The sequence below is a fragment of the Gopherus flavomarginatus genome, chromosome 9 (genome assembly GCF_025201925.1).
Source record: "Gopherus flavomarginatus isolate rGopFla2 chromosome 9, rGopFla2.mat.asm, whole genome shotgun sequence".
NCBI lineage: Eukaryota > Metazoa > Chordata > Testudines > Testudinidae > Gopherus > Gopherus flavomarginatus.
In genome coordinates, this window is record NC_066625.1 from 53,768,344 (window position 1) to 53,776,923 (window position 8,580).

Consider the following 8,580-nt stretch of genomic DNA (forward strand, 5'->3'; position numbering starts at 1 on the left):
GGGGACATATGCTAAGATAAATGGGACACAATATAGCTTCTATCTGACTAATCTGTATTGATTTGTCTTGCTCGTCTGTTAACTAGCTCCATTACCCTCACCTGTAGAATCACAACAAACATGCCAGGGTAGCCTGGCTTGTTCACACAGGTGTAACTGCTTTTGGGGGTGATGCATGATAGTTGGGGCTCTCTACTGAATTCCTCTTCGAATGCTACTAAGGTGTATTCTCTTAATGCCTTCTTATAACAGATAGCCAAAAGTTGAAGGTGTCAGGACCACCCATGTTCCTAAAGTTATACATGTGCTTAAGATCTTTGCTAAACTGGAACCTAAGCCTGTCCCAAATGTCATGATGACCTTCATCCAGGTAGAGTATTAAGGTCCATGGACATCTTAGGAGGCAGATCCTCAGCTGAAATAAACTCCTTACTGGAGCTAGGACAATGACAACTGACGACTAATCCTTGTGTTCAGTCTTGTCTATTACATTGTAGAAGGAGATTAGGCTTGTCAAGGAAGGTAAAAAGGAGTTCAGCAGCTCACTCCCAGATGAATATGTGTAATACAATGGACTTGTTTACATGGATTAGCTTTCTGGTTTCTCGGACCTGTTTGATTTCCCCCAAAGAGCCCCAGAAACTGAGGCTGCCTCGATGAATGAGCTCTGTGTTATAAGACAGCCCATGAACACACGGTAGATTAACCTTTTGATGTTAGCAAGTAACTGTTGCTCAGACCCATGTCTCACGTATGCTAAAAAGGTCACATGACGCTGCTGCAGGTTCCAAAGAGCCTTTGAAACGCTATGGGTGCCATGAGAAGAAAGTGAGGACAAAATGATATTGCATCTCTGAACAAGTGAAAGGAAATAATAGTCAACCCTAAATCGTATCATCCATAGATCCCAAAGCACTTTGCAAATGAGATCAGCATAAATTTACAGCTGGGGAAACTGAGGCATGGAGAGATGGATAGTGACTGGCCCAAGATCACCCAACTGGGAAGCAAACCCAGATCTTTTGAGGCACAGTCCAGTGCTCTATCCATTTGGCAACATTGCCCCACTGGAAGTTGCATTTGAGAGCAGAGCCCTGGTAAGCATCTCCCCAGCTGCTGGAATCCAGTTAACTTTGTCACTAGGAGTTTCAAACTTTTTCCTAGCATGGGCCCCCTCTTATGAGAGAGATTGTCTCCTGAGCATCATTGGCAACCATCCCTGCCAAACTGGTAAGAGGTCTGATCAGGTGTCTGACGAATCCGCTTATGGCTGACAAGCCCAATTCAAGAACGACACAGCTTGGTACAAATTTCACAGCTCTAGATGTTGTCTGAGTTGGAGTCCAAGATGACAGCATGCTGCTTTCTTCTTTCCTGCTTGGCTTTCATCCTCTTGCTCAGAGCCACTGCATGTTGCACTCCACTCAGTGCCAGATGTTCCCTCCAGATTGAATGGGCTTCTGCATGCTTCTCTGCGCTGTCTACACTGATGTTGAATGACTTCATATCATTTTTGCACATGTCCTGGTACCTCTATAAAGGAAGACCCCAACTTTCTAGAGCCGTGCCGAATCTCGCTGTACAAAATATTCTTGGGGATATGGTCTCCTGTCCTCCCATTCTCCCGACATGATCGAGCCATTGCAACCTCCTCTTCTTGATAGTGGTTTCTAAGTATGTCAGTCCTGCGCGCTCCAGCACCTCTGTTTGGTATTTCGTCTTCCCACTTCATTTTCAGACTCTTATGCAGGCATCTCATGTGGAAGCTATTCAGTCTCGTGACGTGCCTAGCGTATGTATTCCGAGTCCCTGAACCATAAAGTAGGGATGACAGCACATAGCCTCCTGAACACCTCCCCTCCTAATCACAGTCCTAGACAACACTTTTCCCTTAGCCCCACCAATTTTGCACCAACCACTTCCTCTGCCCTTTGGAGTTGCGTGGGTGATCTCTCTTCCCATATGCCATCATGTAACACCCAGCAATTGTTCACGGTGATGACTGGTATTAGGAAAGCAGTTAGATTTGTTTGACATGATAAATGCAATATGTGTTCAGTTCTTTGTTCTGGCAATAAAGCTGGTGGATCATCTTCATGAGGCAGGCACATTTTTTTCCAAGACTTCATTCTTGAGCTGCAGGGCCTGATTTAAATCTTGTTTACACCAGTACAAGTCAAGAGTAACTCCAGTCCATGGTAGCATGAGAAGGGGACCAGGCTCTTCCCATGCATGGGTTATAACAAAAGTGTTTTTCATAAATATGTAAAATGCAATGAAAAACATTCAGGCTACAATGTAGCCTTCTAGCAACAAAGGGCGGGACACCCCTCTAATGCCTCGGGAGTTGCATTTATAGATGTCCCTGTGAGTACCTGATTGGGCCTTCAGTCCCCAGGGAGGCTCATGCAGGGTCATGTGCTCCCCCAATTTACGACTCTGTCGACATAGCTATTCAAGGGGCACCATCATAGGACCTAAGCACATCAGCCACACCATCAGGAGCTTGTTCACCTGCACATCTACCAAAGTGATATAGGCCATCATGTGCCAGCAATGCCCCTCTGCCATGTACATTGTCCAAACCGGACAGTCTCTATGCAGAAAATAAATGGACACAAATCTGACACCAAAAACCAGTAGGAGAACAGTTCAATCTCCCTGGGCACTCAATAACAGAATGAAAAGTGGCAATACTTCAACAAACAAAACCTTCAAAAACAGACTCCAATGTGAAACTGCAGAACTGGAATTAATTTGCAAACTGGATACCATGAGATTAGGCCTGAATAAAGACTGAGAGTGGATGGGTCATTACAAAAACTAATTTCTCCCATACTAATTTCCCCCTACTGTTACTCACCCCTTCTTGTCAACTGTTTGATATGGGCCACTCTCGTTACCACTACAAAAGTGATTTTTTCCTCCCTTGGTATCCTGCTGTTAATTGAATTGTCTCGGTAGACTGACCCCCCACTTGGCAAGGCAATTCCCATCTTTTCATGTACTATATATATATACCTGCTACTGTATTTTCCACTCTCTGCATCTGATGAAGTGGGTTTTAGCCCATGCAAGCTTGTGTCCAAATACATTTGTTAGTCTCTATGATGCCACAAGGGCTCCTTGTTGTTTTTACTACTGAAGCTGTCTGCCCTCACTCTGCACCCCCACTATCTGCAGGCACAGGTGGTCTCTCACTCTGCCTGCTGGTAGAGTCAGCTCTGCTGGTGCATTTTAGTGCAAGAGATTATTGTGATTGTTTGTGTTCCAGTTACACTCAGAAACCGTAGACTGGCGCACCTTTGTGCCAGGTGCTGTACACACATAATAAGAGACAGGTCCAGATTTTTAAAGCCATCTTGGTGCCAACAGATGCACATAGGCCCTGAATGGGATTTTCGAAAGCATTGAAGTGCATAGCTGCGTGTGGGAGTTAGTCACCTATGCACTTTTGAAAGTCCTACAAGGCAGCCATCTGTTTCTTTAGGTGCCAACACACCTGAAGCACTGGTACTCTACATGAAAAATGCAGGCACAGCGAGGGGAAGTGATTTGCTCAAGGTCAAACAGCAGGTCAGTGGCAGAGCCAGGAATGAAATGCAGGTCTTCTGACTCCTAGTCCAGTGCCCTGTTCTCTAGGCCATACCACCACCCTTTCCCTGACTTCATAGTTCCAGTTTAGTTATGAAGGACCAGCATTTTGCTCAAGGATGTATTTTTTTTCGGACTAGCTGATATTAGCTTAAGTGGCCACATACCCAGAAAAACTGCCTTCTAGCTTAGCTATTGCAGTGAAAGGTGTGGTTAGATGTTCAGCTGTGTGTGTGTATTATCCATGTGTAGGGTGACCAGATAGCAACTGTGAAAAAATGGGAGAGGGGGTGGTGAGTAATAGGTGCCTATATAAGAAAAAGTCCCAAAAAACGGGACTGTTCCTTTAAAAACGGGACATGTGGTCACCCTATCCCCATGTGCTGCTGCAGCTTTGCACAGTCAGCCAGCACAAAAGACCTCGAGCGAATCACTCAATGACCACAAGATCCTTTAAGGTACGAAGGTGCCAGGCCAGGTTTATTGTCAACAAAGCACAGTAATGGCACCTGGTAGACTCTACAAGCAGGGCCGGTGCAAGGAAGTTTCGTGTCCTAGGCGAAACTTCCACCTTATGCCCCCCCAGCCCTGCAGCGGCTCCCCCCCCCACCCGAGGCACCTCCCCCCGGGCAGCTTCCCATCCCCTGGCCCGGGGAACCGTGTGGTACATCCCCACTCCAGCTCACCTCTGCTCCGTGTCCTCCCCGAGCACCCTGCCCCCACTTTAATTCTCCTCCCGGGCTTGCTGCGCCAAACAGCTGATTGGCTCCACAAGCCTGGGAGGCAGGAGAAGTGAAGCAACAACTGCGCGGTGGAACCCCCAGGCTGCCGGCTGCATGCTGACCCTGGGGAACCCCTGGGCTGCCGGCGGCGGCTCAGACTCCCTCTCCCTCCCAGCGCAGCAGCCGCTGAAACACTTTAAAAAAATTTGGGGGAGGCCTCCCCTTTTTGGCGCCCCCAAATCTTGCCCCGCTAGGCAACTGCCTAGTTGGCCTAAATGGTAGCACTGTCCCTGTCTACAAGGATACTAAGACATATATGCCTGTGAGAATGGACCAGCTCTGTGAATGGCAGAACTTTCCATTCCTCCCTTGGCTGGGCAAAGATACTCCCTCTGAGATACATCTTTATATGCTGATACAAACAACTTACGTATTGCCTCTGACATAGTTAGTCATTGCCCCAACTGCCCCCTGGCTAGTTATCACCTTGTATATGTTGGTTCAATCAAAACATCTCTATTACATACTATTATCCTGACCTTATCTTTTAGGAGGGGTCAGCGTGTTCCTGTTATCCTGAGGGAATATTTTTGTACCACCCTGGCTATTGAGATGTTCTGGTATCACTTGATATCAGGATGTGTTTGTGTGAGTATTCTGTGACTAGTGCTTCTTAGCAATGTGTATTTCTGCAATATCAGCCCTGTTCTTGACAGATTCTGTGAGCAATTCCTGCCTCACACCAAGCCTCTGCTACAAAGGCTTATGTCTCAGGCTCTGTTCCTACTACAAAAGGAACTCTGAAGTATGCTGGCCTTTCCTTTTTCAGGCTTGGCTTTTTACTCATATTAGATATTTTTGATCAGATACATTTGTTTTGTTTAGAAAAGTAACTAAGCGGCAAGTATTTATTTATCCACAGCACACGGAGGACAAAATAATATTAACACAGGACAGTTTCCATGAAAATGAACCCCCGTCCTAATTTGAATCTGGAGTTTTCAGTCGTAAGCCAGAAACTTTCTCCACCACACAGCTTTAAAAAGCCAGAACACGGGAATTGTCATCTGACCACTAGAGGGAGCGACTGCAGCCTCATGGATATAATAAGGATTTACTGGGGATAATTGAAATTTGCAAAGATAAAACAGTTCAGACTGCACTGTGCATCCCAGGGGTTAGATGCCAGCAATTCAAATTATGTTCCACTTGTTCTACCAAAACAGAATGAAGAAAGAAATGAGTATTCCCAACCCCGTTCTGCTGCATTAAGGCCCAACTGAACAACACATTTAAGTTTGTGTTTAAGTCCCACTAATTTCAGTTAGACCTAAGCACATGCTTAAATGCGCTGCTAAACTGGGGCCTAAATGAATTGTATCCATGCCCCAAGTCTTCCTTGTCTTTGTCATTAAGTTACTTGGGGTTGCATGGGTGTAAATGAGAGCAGATTTTGGCCCTTTGGCTATGGAGTAACAGCTATTAAAGAGTTTGGGGCATATTATGTTACAATAGATGAGGGAGCTCTGCACTTAACCACAGAAAGGTTTATACTGTGTTTTCAGAAAGTAAAGTGTGTCTAGGTCTAGCAGCCCCAATGTTGCGGTATTTGCATTAGCTCCAGACTGTTGATCCATGTTTGATTATTTATGCTTTGTGGCCATAGCTCTGTCTAGAGGGAGATTTCTGAAGGCACCTGCCTGCAAAAGATGCAATTGAATGCAGCTGCTGAGCGTCTGCAGTGTCTGTTCCTGCGTGTTAGCTGGGGACAGAATCACAACACATGGCCCAGGAGTTCTCAGGCTCTCTCATGCTGTGCCCCACTGGAACTTCCTTGCAATTAAAGGAGCGATGGTGATTCACACCAGCAGAGGTTCTGACCCTTTAAGCTCCGTACATTTCCCCCTGCTATTAGCTAGGGGGCCCAAGGGAGATATGGACCTTCTGCTGGGCAAAAGTATCTGGCTGGGAAGTATCTTAAAACTGCTTGCAACTCCTTCATCTAGGCCATGTCCATTCTCTCTCTCTTTCTCAATGCTTGTGTGTGTAACCTAGAGGTGAGTGTGGGTTACAGGTTTCCCTCTGTGCCAATCCGCAGAGGGGCTGAGTCTGTTACAGGTAGGCAGCTGTGGAGTTTCAGCCCACGATGTAGCAACTCATACTTTTAGCCTTGGAGGTCCCTGGTTCAGTCCCTGGTGTGTTGGCTATTGCTCTAAATTAGCTCTTGGTGTTTAACCCCAAACGCATCCTCTGCTGAGAAGCTTGTGCTCATGGCCTCTGTTCTGTGCACCTGTGTGAGGGACAACAGCAGTGGTCTCATGGCGGGTTAATGGCAGCTTCCAGTAAGCTTGAGTCTGAGAAGTCTTCTGTCAATGAGGGGTGGTTTCACTTCAGCAGCATGAATTCATGCCCTGCTTTGCTTATCTCGCCTGCAGCAATAAAACGCTCATTCCCACCAAAGAACACAGCCGCTTCCTTATCTGCGCTTGTGTCTCTGGGGCCAGAGGCGGGAGGGATAATGCCTTGGGCTCCCTTATCAGAAAATGCAACCATCACTGGGTTCAGTGAAGGCATCTGACCTAAGCCAGGTAGAGGAAGTGAAGTCGCACACTGGCTCCAGTGAACAAGGCCTTTTATCCCAACACATCTCAGTCTTCTTTGACCCCATGTTGGAGCTTCTGCACTGCAATCCAGCTTCAGCTCCACTGGGAACTGCAGCCCAAGGAAATTTGGTTTCTTATGAGGCCTGTCTCTTAGTGCCTCCTGAGAGGCATTGAGTCACCTCAGATCCATGGGAGCTGCGGGGCAGTCAGCACCTTGCAGCCAGATAGGGACCTAACAAGGGAACTGAAAGACTACGTTTAGTTACAGAGGGTCCTTTGTTTTCCATGCTGCACAGTTAAGGCTGCATCACAGGATGGTTAAGACCAGTCTCTGAATGGGCTCAGTGAAGTGACGTGGCCTGCTGAGCTGACCCCATGCATGGGCAAGTTCAGCTGCAGTGTGCTGGAGGAGTTTGTGTTGCGATGTTGCACCACCAATTGGTGGCATGGGCTAAAGAAGAATCCTGGGTCTCTTTAGGGTTCCCCCCTTTCCAACTTGTGACTTCTTTATCAACATCCCCAGCGCTGCTCTGGCATGAGGTAGCTCCACTGATGGTAGCAATGTTGTGAGCTGTGCATTTATTTTAACTTCCCAATCATCATCTCCCCCGGGTAGTGTAGACAAGGCCATAGAGGCTGCACCTGGGCTTTGATTTTACCAAGCACGAAGCATTTCTCTCCGTTGGGTCAGGCTGGGTTTGCTTGATGCAGAGCAGGCAGGGGGGTGTAAATTCTTCCTTCTGTGTTTGGAATCTCCTTAGGGTCCTGGGCTATTGGCTTCCACACTCCCTCCCTGCACCCTGTTGCTTCATTCCTCTTTGTTCAAGGAGCTGTCTGTGCAATGCATGTTGAGTGATGGAAGGAAGGATGTGAAAGGAGCCCTCACTAGCTCTAACTGCTAGGGCGTGCGGATATGGCTGGGGAGATGTGAGACGGGGCGTGTTGCATGAGCCCTGAACCATGACTCCTCTCTCCTGGTTAGACTCGTTCCCAGGTTGTTCTCTGCCCACTGGTGGAGTTGGCATGCAAGTGAATAATGAGCCTCACTGGGACAAGGAGATGAGCCAGTGACCCAGACACAAGCTCAGTCTCCAATGACGCGGATTGCATGAGAGCTAGTGTAACCACTTTACGCCTGTCAGTCCCTGAGCTAGACACCCCCTTCCACCGTTCTGTCTCATTGTGAGGACCACCTCGTCCCAAGCAGGAACTCCCCTGGGCCCAGGGCTGGTGCAACCATTTAGGCAACCTAGGCAGTCGCCTAGGGCGCTGGGATTTGGAGGGCGCCATTTTCTTCAGCAGTGACAACGGCAGCCGGATCTTCGGCTGCCCTGGTCGCTGCCGGCATTTAGGCGGAGGGAGTTGGGGCAGGGGAGCGCGGGGAGGGCTGCCTGCAGCAAGTGGGGGGGGGGGGCAGCACGCAGGAGAACTCCCCGCCCCAGCTCACCCCTGCCCCGCCTCCTCCCCAAGCACACCGTGGCCGCTTCGCTTCTCCCGCCTCCCAGGCTTGCAGCGCCAATCAGCTTAGGTGCTGCAAGCCTGGGAGGCGGGAGAAGTGAAGCAGTGATGGTGTGCTCAGGGTGCTCATGCTCGTGACAGAGCAGGGGTGAGCTGGGGTGGGGGGAGTGCCTCAGGGCAGAGGGTGGGGAGCTGCCACAAGG